At 43.4% G+C, this 15,378-nt stretch overlaps 1 long non-coding RNA gene across 1 annotated transcript in view; it reads left to right on the forward strand.

Moving 5' to 3' along the window:
- LOC308458471 overlaps positions 1-15,378 on the forward strand; it is an 84,397-nt gene that overhangs the window by 35,615 nt on the left and 33,404 nt on the right. The window contains exon 2 of the long non-coding RNA XR_013977451.1: positions 7,019-7,282. This is a non-coding gene — a long non-coding RNA (uncharacterized lncRNA). The remainder of the gene's footprint in view (positions 1-7,018; positions 7,283-15,378) is intronic.

The following is a 15,378-nucleotide window of genomic DNA, read 5'->3' on the forward strand; positions in this document are numbered from 1 at the left end:
GCATTTCCATTCCCATCAGTCATGATTCAGTTCAGACGGGCAGCTCAAATATATATTAAAAGGAGGAATTGAGAATATGATGAAACATCCTAGTGTTTCCATGTGCCATGTGATGTTATGAGGTCAGTAAATGTTGCTTGTGGTCATGGGTTGCAGAGCCATTTCATTTTGAAGAATATAACTTGATCATTCTTACATATCACTTCAAAGTTTGTCTGGGTCAACATGCTCCAATATTTTGTCAGATGGCCAGAGCTGACAAACCAATGCTCTGCTTTCCCTAATCTCCTTCTGGGTTAGATAAGGAGGAAGAGCCTCCAGACTGGGCTGCACTGATATTGGGCACGCTGCTGACAAGCAGCCCCACTCCTTTGGCAACCTACTTAGGTTCAACAAACTTTATGAAGGCTTCAGGAAGGATTGGTATCAGCTTTGGCCATAAGACAAATATGCCCACCTGGAAGTGAGCCAGTCCAAAGCTAGAGAACAGCAGATGGGGAGGTGGCACCAGTATCAGAGTTCATACTCTTCTGTTTGAGAGTTCTTGGCTCTAAAAGGTGTGCATTTCATTTCAGGACAAATGGAAAGCAGTACTGAATGGGGCTCATTTGGACCAATCAGCATTTGTCTTGAAATGAATGAAACGAGCCATTCAAGGCTCCCATTCACTCCATGCATTCAAGGGTGCTGGGTATACCTGGATCCAGCAGCGGTTGGAATAGACATTGGTGACCGCTAATAGCTGCCATAAGCCCCTACCAGAATGCCCTGCTGCAGTGCTGTTCCAAGGGATTTTGGAAGGAAAATGACACTCCCTCGTTTTATTTTAGGTTGACAACTATTCCCACCCCTATGCCTCTTAACTGTGCTGCATCCAAGCATTCAAGCAAGAGGATCGGAACCCTCTAGGAGTGATTTAGGGCTCACTGAGAACTTGTGTACCTTTTTTCATAATAAAAAAAGGTTGACGATCATGTACAAAGTACTTTTTCCTTACCACTGACCATGCATTAAATAAATAAATAAAAAAAACTCCTGCACATTAGGTGTTAGGTTTAGCTACTTCTAGGGCAGCAAGAGTGAGGCTATATAGATTTACAATTTTAGTCCTGGCACAATAATATTATCTTCAATTAGGATCTCCCTTTGAACAGGTTTTTAGGTCTGTCCGAGTATGACTGAAGGAACTGGTCTCTCTCAGTATGCCTGAAATCTATCCCAGCTTTCCAGTCCTGGATTTCCCTGGAAAGTCACTTCCGTTTCTTAAAAGCACAGGTAATTTTAAACTCCTGTTGGGTTGCCTCTTTCATTTGCTGTGGTAGCATGGACTGCGGCTGCAACTGAGAGAGATGGTGGGTGTGTGTGTGCAGGACGGGGAGAGAAGAATGTGGTCACTCTGGCTGAATGGAACAGACACGCTGATCACAGATAACAAAGAGCCACAGTGTGTGTGTTTGTATATGTAACTACAAAGGGTCACTTGTGTCAAAGAAGAACATGTGAGCAGATGCCCCAGTTTGAGCATGGCAGGCCCATTAGTTAATCTACTTTCTGTACTCTAGTCGGGAACATTTATTTATCCCCGTCTCTTTTATTCCTGAAAGCTGAGTGCCAAGGAGACAAAGAGAAATCCTTTGGCTTCTTCTTCTGCCACTAATCAGCTGTGAAAGCACAACAGGCACCGTTGTGTTTTTTCAGAAACGAACAAAATATATGATTTCCACATCCAGGAATTGGTTTGGAAATCCGATTGATTTCAGTGGTAATTGCAGGTGCTCAGGTCTTCTCGGAGTAGAAAAACATCAACCCCTCCCTTGGTTATTATTACTGCATTTTCTGGTACAAAAACAGTCAAAGGTACATGAAACCAATCAGGTTACTTTAATGAGCAGTCCTTTTATCCACCCTTACGCATTTAAGGAAACCATGAGATTCCTGGCACTCCTTTTAGCAGCTGCCAAGCCTTGTATTAATAGATATTATAGGCCAAGGGAGCCCTGTTAATAAAGGGTTCTTTCTTGCATTCTACCCATAATATTTATTTTTTTAAACTAAATTCTTAACATACTGAAAGCAGTATTTTATGTTAGCAAAAAAGAAAAGAACGACACAGTAGTTACCTTGCAAACTTTTAAGGCCAGGACTCTGTCCCATTTGCTGCATTTCTGTGGTGTTCAGTAGGAACATATATGCTTTTGGGGGGTGGGTTTCCTCGTGATACCTGCAGCACTCCTGCACACTGGGACAGGATTGGGGTGACGCAGAACAGTGGTGAGGTTGAGGCCATGAGGATGCAGCCTCCTTGCTTCAACCAGCTTCAACCTATTCTCTCACTTTTGATAAGTTTCCTGTTTTGAAGTCAAGTGTGGCTGTGCTGGGTTTTCTTAGAAATCCTCCAGTTACATATATGTTGAATTTGATAGTATTATGGTCACTGTTATTGGTTCAACAAAGCTTACATCTCACACCAGGTTCCAGAAGGCATCAGTCAACTTTTAAATTGAGAATTGTGCACCCTCTGCTCTAGGGCGCAAGGTATTTAGGGTACCTATTTAGAATGAGAGGCACCCATTACTTCAGCACTGCTTCCTTGAGAGGCCTCCTTGACGTCATTATCCCTTTCGAGATCACCCTAGACATCATAGAGACACAAGAGTACGTCTCCAGGGCCAAGTTACTATTGGGGCCGGTATTACCACCCACAGTGATTCTGTGGAAGAGCCCCCACACTTTTGGGGATTTCTAGCTGCTATGTCATTCTTAAGTGACACCACCTCCAATACCCGCTTCCCTGTCCTTCCCACAGAATTTATATCCAGAGATAACAACTATGTCCCACTGGCTCTCTCCATTCCGTCATGTTTCCATCATGCCCACTTTGTATACATATATACTCTCCTCTAAGATGAAGCTCTCCAACTCACCCATCTTGCCTCAAAGGTTTCTAGCATGAGCATATAAACACCTGTACACCGTGTCTTTCTCCAAATGTCTTTCACATGTGTGTTTTACACTATGATGCTTTGACCTCTCTGAGTTGCTCTCAGGAACACCCCTGTACTCAAAATGTCTAGTTCTAGTCATCCCCAATTTCAACAACCATAACCTTTTTACGCTCATCCCTCAGGGACAATTTGTTCCAAACAGAACACTCCTCAGCTCCTGTCAGCATTCCCTTCTCACATTTAGTTTAAAACCATTTAGAAGCTGCTTTTAGACTGCTGTTTTAGTTTATTATGGTAGTGAGATTTTGTTCTTTTTTAATGCCTTTATTCATGCTTGTGACACACGCAGATACCCCTGTTTGCAGAGATTTGCCCTGGAAGGCAGCATAGAAATATCTGAAATAATAATTATTGTATTTCAGAGTTTTGTTAGTTCTTTTGGACTCATTCTCAACTCCTCTCTAAGTCCTCAAAAGACACTTAATGACAGCTTTCACAACAAATATGTAAATATCTGGTATCAGCCACTGCATCTTCCGAAGGCAAAACAAATTCCACACATACACCCTGGTATCTTATGCAGCAATATAATTATCTCTGGGCTTTCTGTCGTCAAGGAACTGGTCTTTCAGGACACTCCTACCACTGAGGGAACATGAGGATTTCACTCTTGCATGAGGAACAAAACAATCAGGCTCGGAGTATTTTTCCATGGCTCCCTGCAGAGAGTCTGAATCTCTGGCTGGGTACACACTCCCATGTACTCTGCATCCAGTGGCGTGTGAAGCTGTGAACACACGACTTTAGCAACAATCCACATCTCTCCCATAGTTTCTTGAAAAATAATGCATTTTGCTGTATTTCCTCCTGCCGCACGCCCAGCTCTGATCCAGTTTGAAAATGCAAACCACACGAATACATCCACGCCACTGCTTCACTCCCCTGGTGTGGGCAGAAAACAGACAACATGGAAACATATCCAACCGTGCTGATGTGCACAACCACGGGCAAATATGCTTTGATATTCAGCTGGGAGAAATCACCTCACGCTACATTTTAAGCCAGTAACTTTGGGTATAAGCAACTCTGCATGGATTGAGCAAGGTTGAGACTAACAAAATATACTTTGTAGTTTGCCAAGCTCGCACTCTCCTGCACGAGGCAGCCATGCGTGGTGGCTTAGAATCCTAAGCCATCCTTGTAAATATGAATAAATGGTAAATAAAGAATGCTTTTTGCTTTACCATTTGGAGTCTACGTGTGTTTTATTTGCTCTTTCAAAGCAATGCGAATCAAAGTGAAGCAGAAGACAACATTTTCAACCCATTTGTCATAGTCCGTCTCTCACTCTTAATGGTGAAGGATTGCCACCACTGTTCATTAGTACTGTCAGCACCGAAGAATAAAACAATGCTTTTCTGGGAGTACCAAGCTGTGTGGGTGTGGAGGTAGGATATTACAGTTTTGAACATCACTGTGTATACTTTGCACATAGGAAGCTGCCTTGGTCCATGCAGTTCTGTATAGTTTACAGTGGTTTGCGATGGCTCTCCAAGCTTTCAGACAAAAATATTTCCCAGACCTATCTAGAGGTGCTGTGGATGAAGTCTGTCAGACAGACTGTCCCTGGAAAATCAGGACACCTGGAGGGTATGTATGTATGCATGGAGAACAGTGGGAGTGGCTCTTAGGTTTGGTGGCGGGGGTCACGGCTAGCTGGTACAGCGCCACAATCCCTTTCATGTAAACCTCAAGTGTGTGGGTATGTCTGATCCTCCCTCGTTAAAAGCTTTATATGCTGAACAAATGCATAAACTGGCGCAGACTGTTGTTAATCCCATTCCCAGCAGGCCGATGCAAGAGTGGGCGTGTGAATATTGCTGACACAGCGGAGTTGGTACCAGCTGCAGCAGGGAGCTTGGAATCCGGTTTGGTTGGGTACAAGGCCAGTGTGAAGATACACGCCGTGTGTTAATGGAAATCTTAATAAGAGGAGTCCCGGCACTGGTGCTTCCTAGGAGCCACACTGTTCACCATGGAAAGCCATACTCCTCATCAGAGATATGTGGAGGCAAACTGCTGCTACCAAGTGGTGAGGGAAATTATGTTTGCATTTGCCCCTTTATGATATAATATGTTCTAAGATTTGGTGCTGGCATTTTAAAAAAACACACACACACTCAAAAAACCATCCAGGTTCTGAGGGAAGAAGATAGCACAGATTTTTATTTAACAACTCTGCAAGAGCAGAGGTTTGTGGATAGCTTTTCAATAATGAATATTCATTAATAGAACTGTGCTTCACAGTTAGCAGCTATCTTCTGCTTCAGCCAGAAAGAAAGCACATAGCCTGGTTGGGTTTCACTATAATAAGAATGTTCTAGTTTTGTGTTAAAAGCATCTTGTTGAGCTGTTTTATCAAAAAACCAAGAGGAGCATTCCGCCCACCTCCTCCTCCTCCTCCTCAGTATCCTCATTTCTTCAGTCTTGTAAACTACTGTTCAAGTTTATTTCTTTATTTAATACCACACTTTTCTCCCAGTGCAGGACCCACATTGGGTAGACGTCATGGTCTAAACCACTGAGCCTCTTGGGCTTGCCAGTCAGAAGGTCAGCGTTTTGAATCCCTGTGATGGAGTGAGCTCCTGTTGCTCTGTTCCAGCTCCTGCCAACCTAGCAATTCGAAAGCACGCCGGTGCAAGTAGATAAATAGGTATCGCTGTGGGAGGAAGGTAAATGGCGTTTCCATGCACTGTGGTTTCTGTCATAGTTTTCTGTTGCACCAGAAGCAGTTTAATCATGCTGGCTACATGACCTGCAAAGTTGTCTGTGGACAAACACCAGCTCCCTTGGCCTGAAAGCGAGATGAGAGCCACAACCCCAAAGTCACCTGTGACTGGACTTAACCATCCAGGGGTCCTTTACCTTACATAACAAAATAACCCCTGTCACATTTTAAAATGCTAGCAAAAAGGCTGTATTATTCTTCCTGTTGTTGTTGTTGTTGTTGTTGTTGTTGTTGTTGTTGTTGTTTACAGTCTGGAGACCAACTCACATTCTGCATTCAGCATGCATTGCAGAGCCTAATATTTGCTCGAAGAGAGCAAGATTCCTCAGAGCCTGCTCTTTAATATTTGGTTGTCGATTAAATTCCCAGCTAGGTACCATACCAACTATGAAATACTGGATTACTTAAGTTGAGTTTTCCACATGCCCCTTGGGAGCAGTTGGGATGGTGCAAAAGGGCTTTATAGACTACAGTCCCTGATCTATAAAGCCCTGCCTCATGCAGTGCCTGCACAGGAAGCCGACTATCATCACATGCAAATTCTGAGTGACAGCGAAATGGAATAAGTGAGGAAAACCTGGGCAGAAGGTGATCCTTTTGCTATTTCCAAACCTGCCAGACCGCCTTAAGGGTGGACTTGGCAGTTGCTGCATGGGTAAATAAATCTTGTTTGACAAATGAGATCCATTCTGGGAATTGTTACCCCCTCAGTCTACACCCAAAACCAAAATCTCATGCCAGATTTTATGTGCCTCATAACAATGTTTGAAATATAGGATTTGTCCAGCCTCTCAAGGAGGGTGCCCTGTATTGCAACACCTTAGCATTCCCGGCTTTATGACTTTGAAAGCCAAATGTTTCCAGGTACATAGTACCATGGTGGGGACTTCTATGGGAAGAGCATAAAAATGTTAGAGCCCTGGATGCATGCAAGTGGGAACAGGTTCACATGTAGTTGATATCAACGTGTATAATTTAAAGTTGGGGCTGATATCACTCCACACCTTCACATTTACAGGACTGAGAGGACTGACTTTTGAGAACAGGTGGGATTTACTTTTTTTAAAAGGTCTGGCATTTAACTCCTTAGAAAATTTATTTTAAAACCTCATTAACAGCAACAAAATGAAGAGTTCCACATGTATTATTTGAGGGAGTGTAATATCGATCTACTCCCGATGGTCTTTTGTGTTTGACTCAGAATTTTGTGCTTGACTCAGAATTTTGGAGAGTCTGCTGCTCAAACATTTCACTTTCTCTTCTCCTTCTCTTTTATATATTTTAGGAAACTGTGACAGCAGACCACACTGCTGTGGTAGACTCCACATGGAGATACAACAAAATTACCACATGAGGTTTACAAAACCCAGAGAATCAAAACAATATGTGCTTCAACTGAATCATTCCTAGGCACTGTCATAGGTGGAGAGGAAGTGCGGAGAAACACATTCCTGGGATTTATTTATTTTAGTGCAGGAATGATGACATCATCACCCAGAGCACCAGGGTAATTGGTGGTGCCTCTTCGCTCTGGCAAGTGCATGAGATGGTAAGAAAACTTCCATGTTTTCCTGTTGTTCCCTATTGTTCATTAGCACAAAGAATGGGGACTTCTTTCCTTTTCTTTGATGAGGTTCCAACTTCACACTAGCAATAATACTTCTTTGCAGGATTGTCTGCTATTCTAATTTAAAGCTAAAGATTATATGAAAGCTCACTGGAGATTTGTTCTTAAAGCTCAATGTGTTTTACAAGTTCCATCTATTCTGTAAACATCTATTCTATGACTGTTAGCTGATCCTTGAAAACTGGGTTTTATGCAATTTACTACTGCCCTTTAGGGAGGGGTACATCTGTTTGCATATTCAAATCAGTGGTGGGAACCCTGGCCCACATTTGTTTTCATGGCTCTGGCCTCAACATGGTTGCTTGCTTACTGCTTGGAAATAAGTAATAGCTTCATTAGTTAGGCAGACTGATTTGGCTAATCCACCATATTCCAGTTGACATAAAATCCTGAGGTGTTGTGTGTTTTTTAACCACTTCTTACATCTCCATGAAAATTGCCTCCAGGTCTTTCCTCTGTACTGATTCTGTGGCATCCATCTGTTCACAAATGCAACATTGTCCTTTCAGAAACAGGATAGAAGGGAACTTGCGAATATTCATGGTTTAATACTTGGAGTGGCAATGTTTTCAATAACCTATTAGCTTTAGCTTGATGTTTGCTATATTGCATAGTTGAGTAAACACTTCATTTGGGTTTTTAAAAAATGCACTGTCATGTCACTGTGATATCTTTGCTAGATGGTTTGCTGACAAAAGTCATAATCAGGCATTTATTCCTCCACATGATACTATTCATGTAGAGGCAAAAGTGGAGATGAACGCTCTTGTCCTGTCCTTCTCTGTCTTGTTTCCATTTGTCCTTTATGAGTTGGAGGGCAATTGTCTACATCAGGGAGTCTGCACGGTTTGTATAGGATTCCTCTTTGGTTCAAAAATCTGGTTTTCCAGGGTTCTCCCACCATCTCTTAACAGTGTTCAATCTTCCTTTTTTGGCCAAGGTTCAGAAATAACCTTGACTGAGCAAATGTCAGGAATCCCTAGGTGCACTGATTTTTTTCAGGGGGTACTCAGGGGTAAGCAGTATCAGCACCTTTTCGTTGTTGTTAAAAAGTATGGCACTTACTACAACAACTTCATGGTGAGTACCGGCACCTATTTATTTTTTTTTAGAAAAAAACATTGCCTAAGTGATACATTTTTCCTTGGCCCTTTTCGTTCTGGCATTGGAACTGCTTAGAGTAGCTCTATTGGATGACATTCAACTGGGCAGAACTGGCCAATGTGTGGTACCCTCCCAATGTTGTTGGACTGCAATGCCCACCAACCCTGACCATTGACTGTCAGAGAGAATGCCTCCTTGTGTTAATTCTTTTTTGTCATGTTGGCAACTTCTGGCTTTTGACATTAGATTATTGGATCAAACACCCTCCACTGATGTCTTAAGGAAAGCCCTTCAATGGGTTTGTTCATTCTTCTTTGTCTGATCCTTTTAAGAGTGAGAAATCTGAGGCTGCTCACTCTATAGCAAGGAGGGAAATGTGCTATATTTGAATTGATGGAAAGCTTCCCTCTTGTTTCTGCCTGAGAGGAGCAAGTAGAAAGCAAAAGGGAGGTGGCATGTAGGCACGTGGAAGATGAAGTCCATGACCCCTGCAAACAGAGCTATGAGAGTTGTGAGGAGACCTCCCATCAGATTTAGGGCAAGTGCTGGAGATCATAGCCCCACTTTGTCTACTGATACAACGAACCAATGATTTCCACTATATTTAAAGCTATGGTTTTCCCAGTAGTGATGTATGGAAGTGAGAGCTGGACCATAAAGAAGGCTGATCATCGAAGAATTGATGCTTTTGAATTATGGTGCTGGAGGAGACTCTTGAGAGTCCCATGGACTGCAAAAAGATCAAACCTCTCCATTCTTAAGGAAATCAGCCCTGGGTGCTCACTGGAAGGACAGATCCTGAAGCTGAGGCTCCAAAACTTTGGCCACCTCATGAGAAGAGAAGACTCCCTGGAAAAGACCCTGATGTTGGGAAAGATGGAGGGCACAAGGAGAAGGGGACGACAGAGGACGAGATGGTTGGATAGTGTTCTCGAAGCTACCAGCATGAGTTTGACCAAACTGCGGGAGGTAGTGGAAGACAGGAGTGCCTGGCGTGCTCTGGTCCATGGGGTCACGAAGAGTCGGACACGACTAAACAAAAAAAGCTTGGACTTGAGCTGATTGCACAGGAAGCAAAAACTGGCATGGACAGACAGGTTAGCTCCTTGAGCGGGTGGTGTAAAGAATGAAGTAGACCTCTTATCCCATAGTGTGGGTGGGGGGAAGAGAGGGGGATCATCTGGGAAGCGGAAATGCTTCCACTGATGGTATGGTCACAAGAGCACACCCTTGAATTCCTCCTCCCTTTCTTGCCAGTCACAAAGAGAAGTTCAGCATCGTGTAGCCTTCAAAATACTTCTTGAGCAGCTTCAAAACAATGAGAATGATACACATGATTTTCCATCTTTTTTATTCTTACTTATGCCATGATTCAGTTGCACACTTCTGCCCTGCTGCCTAAAAAAAAAAAAAACCAGCAGCCACACAAACCGCTTGCAGCAGGAGGAGAGTGAAATGACAGAGGAAATAGTTTCCCATCTAGAAAATAAGGAGATTAAAGGTAATCTGGAAGCCGGGCCCAGGATCTGCACCCTATTTAAACCAGGAATGTTTCATTATTATGCCTAAGACATTGCCTGAGAGTCAAGCCAGTAGTCTGGATGGCATGACATTTTAATAAATAAAAACCCTTCTAATCATCCATGAAATAGCTTTCTTACTTATAAATTCAAAAACATTTACAAGCAAGGGGAACATTTGCAGATTGTTTTATGTAGTAGGAATTCCCAAGGGGGTGCTGAACTCCACAATCAGAAGGGCTCAGGAAATCAAAGGGATGGAAAGTTTATTGAGCAGGTCTGACAATTCATAATAAAGATCTCTGCACTGCTGGGGGTTGGGAAGCAGTTACAGGACAGCCAAGCTTAATCCAGATGACATTGCAAGAAGCAAGGACAACAGTATTTGCTTTATTTTTTTTAATAAAAATAAACATGACCTCAAATCCTGCAAATATCTTACTTTCTGGTATGCATGGTTTTTGATTTAACAAGCAAGCAAGAGGAGCCTTGATTGATTGCAGTTATAAAATGTTTTTTTCTATAAAGCTAGCAATAAAAAAACTTGGAGAATAGGCATGAAACAAATGTTTTTTACGGGTTAAGGGAGTACCTGTGTTGGAATTGAATTGGGCAGTCATTCAGGGTAGTTCTGCAACTGCAATAAACTCAAAATCCAAATTCCAGGCAAGTCATAAAAAAATTGAATTGATTTATGAAGCATTTATGGCTCTCCAGTGAATGTCTATTTTGCCTCTCTGTTTCTCTAATTTTATTTGTCTTTGTCTTATGATGCATAGTCACCAATTTTGAGTGGGGACTTTCAGACATTCCTAAAATTTCTTCTACAATACATGGTTTAAACCAAAGATGTTGGGACAACTTTGTTGAATAATAAGAGGTGCTTTTCTTCTGTCATTTCTGATTTGCTGCTGGAAATTACTAGAAAATAGGTTGTCAGCCTTTTTGGACCAGTGGGCACATTTTGACTCGTGGGCATGGCACAACGAAACACAACATGGCTGCCTGACATAACACAGAAATAAAAAGAGTACTGTCATGCTGGAAATTTTTCCATAATTATAGTTCCAGACCAGAAAAGGCCTAACCCAGGCTTCCTCAACCTCAGCCCTCCAGATGTTTCTGACCTACAACTCCCATGATCCCTAGCTAGCAGGACCAGTGGTCATGGATGATGGGAATTGTAGTCTCAAAACATCTGGAGGGCCAGGGTTGAGGAAGCCTGGCCTAACCTGTTGAACAGCCTGCCATACGGCTGTTAAAGTCACAGGAAACTCATTTTTCTTCAGTGCCAACCCTAAACCAAACTTAGGTTGCTATCCTGTATCCACTTATCTGGAATTAAGTCCCATTAAACACCAAAGGACTTACTCCCGAGTAGACATTACACTATTGTACTGTGTGAGGAAGGGCCACAGCAGCAGAAATTTGGTTTATCTCAGTGGACTGGGGCCTAAAAATAAGCCTGGTGTGCTCTGGGACATATTCCCCATTGCCTCCCCTGACCCATTTTGCTCTGACCCCCTTGTCTTCATTGAATGCTGCATAGCACAAAACACAGACATCCTGGAACACTGTCAGTGGAACAGCAAAGGAATAGCAAATTGGCACCTTCAAAAGGAGTACCTCGAAATTCAGGCCTTGAAGGATTCTTATCTAGTCCTGTTGGCAAAGCACTTCCCTGACTAGAGGTGAGGGAGCTGTTAATCTGAAAGATGTTAACAGGGCCGGCCCAAGACCTTTTGACACATGAGGCAAGATGTGCCACTGATACTTCCCACCCTGCCCCAGAATCCAGGAGGGAGGAGCATGCTGCCCTAGTTGGATTGCCTCATGTCATCATTTTGGTGCACTGGCCATGCTAGGCCACTAAGCTAGCTTAAAGGTAAAGGTAAAAGGACCCCTGACTGTTAGGTCCAGTTGCGAATGACTCTGGGGTTGCAGCGCTCATCTCGCTTTACTGGCTGAGGGAGCCAGCATACAGCTTCCAGGTCATGTGGCCACCATGACTAAGCCACTTCTGGTGAACCAGAGCAGTGCACGGAAACACCGTTTACCTTCCCACCATTTATCTACTTGCACTTTGATGTGCTTTCGAACTGCTAAGTTGGCAGGAGCAGGGACCGAGCAACAGAAGCTCACCCCATCGCAGGGATTCGAACCGCCGACCTTCTGATTGGCAAGCCCTAGGCTCTGTGGTTTAGACCACAGCACCACCCGTGTTCCTTTCCACAGAGCCACCTGTGTCCCACTAGCTATGGGAAGGTCAAACCACAAGGCACCACAAGGTAATTAGGTTCATCAGCCTATCTATCTTGAAGCAGATGGTCACGACCCTGGCTTCCCTGGAGCAGATTCACAGGCTTCAGGATTAATTTCTGCACAGCAGAAGACCTCAAGCGTTCAAGAAGAAGGAGACTTCCTCCTTGGTATGGCCACAGTGGATGGTTATGTTTCTTTCTGCTACTTTCCACCCCTCAGAATTTGTCGCCTGAGGCTGCTGCCTCGCTCTGCCTCATGGTGGGGCAGATCCTAGATGTTAAGGCAGTCAGAGCTGGGTTTCACATGTGCCTGGGGCAAGGGAGATGAGTCATAAAAACTCAGAGCCTTGCCACTTCCCAAGGAAGGTAAGGGAAACGTTCTTGCCATGATTCAACTTTCATTTGGCACCACAAAAACCCTTCCCTCACTTAGGGTCTGGAGCTCCTACCTGTGGGCACTAAGGAAAGCCATTGCAAGTACAATGATGCCTGTAGACACCATGTTGTGACTCCCTTGGTTCAAGATAATGGAGATAATCTGACTCACATGCACCTGATGAAATGGACTCTGGATCACAAAACCTTATTCCAGGGATGAGGAACCTGCGGCTCTCCAGCTGGTGTTAGATTACAGCTCCCATTATCTCTGACCACTAGCCATGCTGGCTGGGGTGGATGGGAGCTGGAGTCCTACACCATCTGGAAGTGCAACAGGCTTACCATCCTTGGCTTATGCCATGATAAATTTGATCATCTTTAATGTGACACCAAGCCTTATTCTGGAAGCATCAGTTCAGACTTCTTTATGCCTCTTTGTGAGTCAGGTAGGGCTTGACCTTGGTGTCAGCTGGCAGATGGGACCCGTTATGTAATGGTATTAATTAATTAATGCACATAGAAGGGATGAGAGCAATGCATGTCACCCCAAGCGGTAGCATGCAGTGAAAGCTGCTTTTCTCTCTATATGAATTAAGGAAAAGAAGCCTTCTGGTTCTCCTCTCTCAGCAAATGTACCCTTCAGGCATTTCTGCTCGGTGGGAGGTAGAATCAGCTTGGCAGGCAGACTCACTGTGAAGGGCAGAAAGCATCCAAAGTGTGTGCGCGTGTGGATGTGCTGTAAAAGCCCAGATGATCTGCAAACCAAAAGTGCAAATTCTTTTCTTCTTTTTCCTTTTAAGGAACTTAAATGCACATTGAATATGGGAAAAAGGGAAGGAAGGAAGGCAGATATGAGATGAAAACATGGAAAGACTGTCTTTGAGGAAGACACAAGCAGACTGCGATCTACTTTGTTCCATGCTCAGGCTAGTCTACTGTAGGAGGTTGTACCTTTGAGGGCCACCAACTTGGACAGCTATAAAAGGGCATTAGAAATGGAGAACGAAGCTATGAATGGTTACTAGTCTTGACTGTGTTTGCACCTCCAGCACTGAAGGCGAATACCAGTTGCTAAGGAATACTAGAGTGGAGAGTGCTGTTGTGCTCATGTCCTGCTTGTGGACTTCCCATGGGCCACTCTGAGAACAGAATGTGGAACTAGATGGGCCTTGATCCAGTAGGGCTCTTATGTTCATATCTTGGAAGATTGTCCAGAAACTGAAGTCAATCCAAAACACAGCTGCTAGGCTACTAACTAGGCCAGAGCATATCTCAACAGTGCTTAAAGAGCTTAACTGGCTTCTTGTCTGAACACAATTCAAAGTGCTAGTGCTTAGTTTCAAAGCCCAGTATGGATTGGGATTGAGTGACTGTCTTCTCCACATCAACCAGCTTGCACACTAACAACTTTCTTAGAAGCTTTCTTCTGGGTTCCTCTGCCATCTGAAGTGAGATTGGAGGCCTGGGGCACAGATCAGAGGGTCTTTTCAGCCATGGGGTCACGCTAACTCCAGAGAAGTACTGTAACATAACTTAGGCACCTGCATATGTATTTCTTCTTGTGATTGCTTTTGGCACTGTCTTTGTACTATTTTATTATGTTTTCATTTGTTATTGTAAACCAGCCTGGAAATTTTGAATCAAAGGGTGACATAGATTCAATCAAACACATCAGTAGCTCCTAGAACCCTGAGGTCCTCCAGCCAGAACCAGGTGATAGTGCCAAATAATGACTTGTGAGAGAGGAGCCCAATGCAAAATGAAAGTTCTGGAAGTGACCCCAGCTGTCTACTGATGTTTTAATGCCCCACATTGAATTGTCACTGTGCAATTTATGTATGGATTTCATAATTGATTTTATAGTTTTGAACTGTTTAGAAGCCATTTTGGCATCTGAGTAGTATATAAAGAAATAATAATGAGCATCAAGCAATGGCTGTGCAGGGCAAAGCTATATAGTATCCAACTATACTTATTTAATGCTCTGTGGGTGAATTTGTTGTGGATTTTTACCTTATTTGTAGAGGGATGGTGTTGTTTTTCTTCTGCTTGAATACCAGATCTCACAGTTTTGCTAAGATATAACTGAGATGCTTGGGGAGCTAGCCAAGAAGCTTTGCTTAGAGTCCCGATAGTGAAAGAGGTGAGGTTGGCTGGAAATTAGGGCAGATTGATACATAGCAATTTTAGCTGACAAGGAATATCTGACAAAGCCCCAAGACTCTTCCGTGCTAGGAAACACTTTGCTTCCACTCTTGCTTATTTTATTTTATACTTAAGTTTCTGGTTGGGTGAGCAGCTAATGTTTATAACAGCACAAAGTTTGTAGCATCTTCAAAGACTTAACTATTACATCACAAGCTTTCATGCACTCCTGAAATGATGCTCCACCAGACCCACTTCTCCAAATTCTTTTAAGTATTCTTTCCCAGGGAAAGCATCTTCTGTTTTCCTACCTCATTCTCCAGGAGCTTTAGAGATCCTGTTATAATTTTGGTGGGTACTGGGTGATGACCTTGTGATCATGAAGTGGCTGAGAGTGGGGTGTGTGTGTGTGTGTGTGTGTGTGTTTTCATTAAACATTTTCCCAATGGTCTGCAGCCTCCCCAGGTGCCCATACTTTCTGATTTGAAAAATTGCCATAGGATGAATTACCCCTGGGCTTTAATTGAAGATTGGGAGAGGGAAGCTGACCACCAAGAGCCTGAGACCAGTACACACCCTTATTTTGTTCTTCCTTTTACCTCTTTTCACA

Source organism: Podarcis pityusensis (assembly GCF_964106645.2).
Source record: "Podarcis pityusensis genome assembly, chromosome: 11".
Classification (NCBI taxonomy): Eukaryota; Metazoa; Chordata; class Lepidosauria; order Squamata; family Lacertidae; genus Podarcis; species Podarcis pityusensis.